This window comes from Camellia sinensis, chromosome 11 (genome assembly GCF_055761805.1).
Source record: "Camellia sinensis isolate YWXY chromosome 11, ASM5576180v1, whole genome shotgun sequence".
Lineage (NCBI taxonomy): Eukaryota > Viridiplantae > Streptophyta > Magnoliopsida > Ericales > Theaceae > Camellia > Camellia sinensis.
The window spans coordinates 18,619,112-18,625,315 of NC_138971.1; positions in this window are offsets into that span (position 1 = coordinate 18,619,112).

The window sequence follows — 6,204 nt, forward strand, 5'->3', positions numbered from 1 at the left end:
GAGAATTGCCTAATCATGTTTAAGTCCATCTCTTTGTTTGTTTGCATGCTCACCTTGCATGGTTGCCTGCATACTTGCATGTATACATTGCATTGCCATGTTGCATCCTTAGCTCGCATGCCTAGGTTGCATTGCATTGTGCATGCATTGCCTCACCTCTTGAAGTGAGTCATGATAAAGGTAGAAGCCCCTTGGCCCATTCATTCATTTTTGTCAAACTGGTCTTTGGCCCATTCATTCTTTCGTGTCAAACTGGCCTTTGGCCCATTCACTTATAGCAAACTGCCTTAGGCCCAACTATATAGCATAGCAGACATTTGTCCACAATTCAAATCGACAAACTTATAAAACTCATAGAGAGATAAGTAATTGGACAGATGACATATTTCCGATATCCTTATTAAGATATTACTCACAGTGATCGGCTGGTTGCTTTACCCTGGAGCTTGACCCTACACATCACATAACACATATGGGTCAGAAACGAGTCATTCGTCTTTAATTCACATATTCCTCTTTAGGCTTCTTTCTTATTGTCTTAATTCATTCATAATGTTCAATGCATGCCTAAGAGTACTTAGAAGTGAAAGAGAACGGAAAACGAAACACAGAACGTCCTTACAAAATTTCAGAAACAGGGGTCCCCGCTCGAGCGTGGACTTCCCTGCTCGAGCAAACACATGAGGCCTGCAAAAGTACTGGTTATGTCATATTTACGCTCGAGCGTGAAGTCGGGCATTTGAGCTGAAGGCCTCTCTACATGGCTCCCCGCTTGAGCGTGAACTTCCCCGCTCAAGCGGACATCATGTCTGCAGAAAATATTGGGAGCCCGAATTTTACGCTCAAGCGGCGGTGCTCCCGCTCGAGCGGACATCAAATTTTTTGAATTTTCCAGAACTTGTTCTTGAGCTTCAACTTGATATTCAAAGGCTATAATCACATGATTTTGGCTCAAACTTCACATATACATGTACTAACATGGTACAAACACCAAATTACAACATTATGAAGCCCAATTCCATGAATTACCTACATGCGTGTTCCAAATTACACAAAACTTGTTTCTATCACAACAATTCCATGTATTTCAGACTCACTTTCTCATGAATTGTACATGCATGTGGAATGCAACTCTTATTCTCAACTTAGATGATGAAGAGATGGTAAAAAATATGAGCTTCAATTAAAACCTCACATGGATTACACATTTTGTGCTCAAACATGCAATTTCAAAGCAATTTCTCACATGCATGTGCATATAGACTACCAAATCAACAAAACCAACTCAATTTCATCATAACCAATTTAATTCATGTTCTTGATCATTATTCAACTTTGAATTCACAAAATTACAATTTAAAATCCATGAATTTACTTACCTAGAGGCTTTAATCTTCTCAAATTCTACTTGAATCTTGAGTCCAACCATTCAATTCCTCAAACTTGAGCCAAACACACAATTCTCCTTCTTTCCCTCTCTATAGTCGACCCTCTCTCTTTCTCTTAGAGTTAAAATCAGCCAATTTGAATAAAAGAAAAGAATTGAATGTCTAATGGCCCCTTTTATAGCCCCACTAGATCACATTATTTTAATATCAAATAATTGAGCACTTAATTAATCGTTCTGAATCTAATTATTTTGATCCGAATCAATTTTCAATTAAATTTCATCGCAGGCTCAAAAAAGTACGCTAATCATAAAGGCGTAATCAATTTTGGGTTCTGTGGCCGATAAAGCCTTCAATTTAAATTCCAAAGCAGATAATGAAACAGATATTCCTACGGTGAACAGATAGAAATTCAAAACCACATATTTTCACATAATGGCGCACAAAATCATATCAAACACATAATCACATTCATAATAAGGACCAATCAGCATAATAAGGAACAGAGTTATCACATAACCAAAATGGGGCTAAGGTAAGATTTCCTCATCACGTCGGGACTCCATTAACACTTGAAATTCTTCGATTGTTGGGCATAGCACTTGTCCCCCGAGGCTAAAAACATGTGTAACCAGATTCCAACATCTAGCCGCGACATGTAGGAATGGAAAAGAAAGCGGAGAACGACTTAGTGGGAATAGTGCATTTATGTCAAAACTTTAAAAATTCAGCTTTTCTGAGCCATCTAAAGTTGCAATCCAATTTGAGAGTTTTTTGACAAAAAATGGCTCCATTTTCTGAAGAATATGCAGCTGAAATGAAAAAACTACGAAGCTCAAACCTTTGTAGAAGATAAGTCAGTGAGTGGAAGCCAAGGGGTAACAATTTGGAGGTTCCTCGCATTGATAGCTGACCGGCCACTACTGGTGGCCGACAGCCTCCATTCATGGCCGACAACCCTTTTGACGAGCTTACCGTCCCCCTATGTGCTAAGAATGCTAAAAGCATGTGTTTTGGTTCTGTTCTTTGTGCATTTTATGGTCTTGTTTTGAGTTCTTTTAGTTTTAGCAAGTTTGTGGAGTTGTATTTGATTTGTTTTGTTTTGTTTATCGAGTTGTTTTGTTGTTTATCGTGTTATCTTGTTTTGTTTATCAAATTGCCACTATTTTGATTGTTGAGTTATATTACTTTCTTAGTTAGTGTTGGTTGGTTCATTACCTGATTAAGAGAGTTGTGCCAATACCATGTTCAAATGTCATTATCAAATTCAATCTCATTTTCACGCAATGCGATGCTCATGACGCAAAATACAACACTTTTTCAAATGACAACTGGTTTTCATTTCGATCATAGTTCTCTTTTACAAAAGTATAGTACAAGTTTTTAAGGAAAATAAAACCTGTCCGAAGCTGTACATATGCTAACGATACTAACTAAAAGAAGCTAAGAAAAAACTACAAGAAAATCAGCGCCAGTTGCCTCAGGCTCGTGATGCCCTCTTTGTCCTCTTCCTCGGAGGAAGGGACTCTGGGACACTATCTCCGTCGGCACTGCTGTCCAAATTTGAACCAGAGTCTGAGCTGGCACCATCTCCACTCTCTGTCTCTGAACCCGCCTCGGCATCAGAACCCCTACACTCGGAACCAGAGTCGCTGTTGTCTCTGCTCTCAGAGAACTCAGACTGTGGACTCACTGCCTCCTCGGAGCCACTAGTCTCGGCGTCGTCATCACTTAGAATGGGCTTTGAAGGACCACTCTCATCTCAGGTGTCCGTGGCTCTGCCTTGGCTACGTACTGAAGCCTGTCACTCTCTCCTCCCTGCTGCTAGAGGAGGCATCGCTGGCACAGGTGCTGCAGCTGCTGCCAGTGCGACCGGTATGGGTTAGACTTGAAAGGACAGTTGTCATATAAAAGCCACATTTTGCATATCAGATGCAAGTATGGTGTATAGAATGAGTATATGCAGAAGTCAGGTACAGTGTATGAATACAGTGTGGAAGTAGTATTTCAGATGTAGTGTATCCGTGCAGTGTGGGGAAGTTTTCAGTTGAGATGTCAGTTTCAGTGTGTTAGTGGAAATTTGATGACTGGAATGTAAGAAAATTGAAGAAATGACCTGAATGCCGTGGAAGCTGAGCAGTGGCTCCCTCCTCAATATCATACCCTCAAATGAAGCTAGTAGCTTGAGCAGATCCTCGGTGTATCTTGGGGGTGCCTACAAATGCATTGGGAATGATCAGTGTCCAGAAGGAACAAATATTAGAAAGAGATAGGAAAACTAATAAATGTGGTACATACCGGGGGTGCATCATGAGCTCTGACCATATATGCCCCGTTGTGGCAGGCTTAATCGGAATCTAGTTTGCCTCCCTAGTATACCTCCAACATGTGAGTGCAGTAGGCAGCTCCGGCCAAACGGTCCTCTGTCCTGCCTGGGTAGCCCCTCTGTCATGTGCTCTGGTCGTCTTAGCTGCCCTAGGCACTCTAGCTCTCTCCCTCACGGCTGGAGCCCCCGCCCCCTCACCTCAACAAATACCAGTCAAAGGAGGCATGAGGTGTGTCCGGATGAATGTCGAATAGTCCCCCTCCCCGCGAAAGTAGTCAGCCTCCAAGCCCTCCGTGAACTGAACCATCTCCTGGAAGGTGAGTCTCTCTGTGGCTCTCATAGATGGCGAAGGCGCTATGGGAACTAACGGCTCAGGCAAGCCTATGGTCTGGCACAAGAACCGCTCACTTAGAAACCAAGCTCAGCAAACCGGGCCCTCGAACAAAAGTCGATAACGGGAGGTTCCCCAAGATTCGACGAACTGGTCCTTAACTCCGACCGGCATCATCACCCAGGGCTGCCAAGTGATCTGTAAATAGAGAATACACAGATTATTAGTGGCCATCAGATATCAAAGTTTGAGTTAGACCCCAAGTGGAATGAAAAAAACAATGAATTTTGAGTTACCTCTGTCGCGGTCACAGTATCGAAGTACCAACGAAAGAACGGAAAGGTCTCCCGGGTCCTCCGCAAGCATCTGCCGTCGTACCAATGAGAGTACAACACAACGGGGGGCATCCCCACCTCTGACTCCGGTGCGAGTGTCGGGAAATATGCATACACCCAAAGCTGTAAGAGAAGGGGCAATAGTGAGTCTACAATGTATAGTGTAAGGAAAGTACAAGCGCAGATGTAGAAAGTAGAATGGGTGCAGAAGGTGTATACAGTGTACAGAGCGTATAGATACAGAGGACACAAAGTGTATGGTGCAGAAAGTGCAGTATATGGGTGTAAACAATACAGTGTGCAGTGTACAGAAAGTGGAAAGCAGAAAGCATACAAACATAAAGGAAAAATCTAAAACATAAATGTAAAGCATACCTCCCAAGCTCGCCAATAGCCTCAAACTCTGTCTCCACTCCCGCGGGATGTCGAGCTCATATAGCCATACAAGGTAGCTTGGCTAGCACCACCCAAATCGTAGAGTTGACCCTGAGATAAATCTACCAAGGCGCTCAAAAGATACATTCCTACAGTGTTCGCCCTGTTTGTGAACAAGGTGGTGCCAAAGAGAAACATCGTGATAAGGCACCAAAGAGGAACATCGTGAAAGAGTTGGTGGTATCCCAGCACCTCTCTACTAATGCTCCAAGTAAGGACTGACTCGTGATGAGGTGCAACAACCCTGTGCAGAATAAGCCAAAGTCGGCCTCGTCGATAATGTGGAGAACACCGGCAGGATGCTCCATGTACTAGTCCCTCGTGGACGTGGCTCCATAACCTCTGATAGAGCGAGAATCCTCCTGTGATCAGAACAGTGATATATATTGGTATGAGAATAAGAAGATGAAAAGGAAGTGTAAGAAATACAGTGTAAGAAATACAGTGCAAGAGGGTGATTAGGGCAAGAAATACAGTGTAAACAATATAGTTGAAGCAAGGAACACAGTTAAAGCAAGAAATGCAATGTCTGAAGAAAACATGAGAATATAGTGCATACCTCGGTGGCGCCATAAGACAAATGGGACTTCTACTCTCGTAGCAAGAGGTCCTCTGGTGCACCTCATGCAAACCCTCTGAAACCCCAGATGCTCTCAGGTGGTAGCACATGCGTCGGAGGATGATATGTCATCGGATCGAAAGGTTGAATCCTGGGTGGTAGTAGCACTGGCTCAGGCTCCGCCTCCATCTCTAGAGACAAACTAGGGTGGGATCTTCAGAGAAGCTCTGTCGTAGGGTAGATCGTCCGCCATTTGTAAAGAAGATGGGCAAATCCGCGAGAAGTGAAGGGAAATGAGGAAAATTAACGAAAAATGCCAAAAGTCAACCCTAATTTAGAGAAAAGGGAAGAAAAAGTCAAAGCCCAGGAAAAGGCACCAAACCCAAGAAGAACTTGACGGAAACAAGCCTCGAGTGGTGAAACTCTAAGAAAAAGCACCAAAATCAAATTTCAATTGGTTCAAAACGGAGGAAACAAAGAGGATTTAGCGAATCAACTTCGTGTGGGGCGTTGAAAAATGCGTATAAAGCTTAGATCTAGAGAGGGAAAGTGTCTAGAGAGAGAGGGAAGATTTTCGGCGTCGGTGGAGTAAGGAAATGAAGTTTGGGTGAGTCATTGTAAAGACCCATAGTGAAAAGACCGTTTTGGGCCTAATCTGCCATCGATGGCCGACAATGCTCAAGGTGGCCGATAGCTGGCCGACACCCTCCCGTCACAGCTGTCCAGTGCCCAGTGCTCCGCCATTGAGTTTTGATGTTTTTTTGTATCGTTATTTCTCAAGAAATGCCTAGAAAGTTCACCTTTAGATTCATATTGCCTCTGCAGAAGCT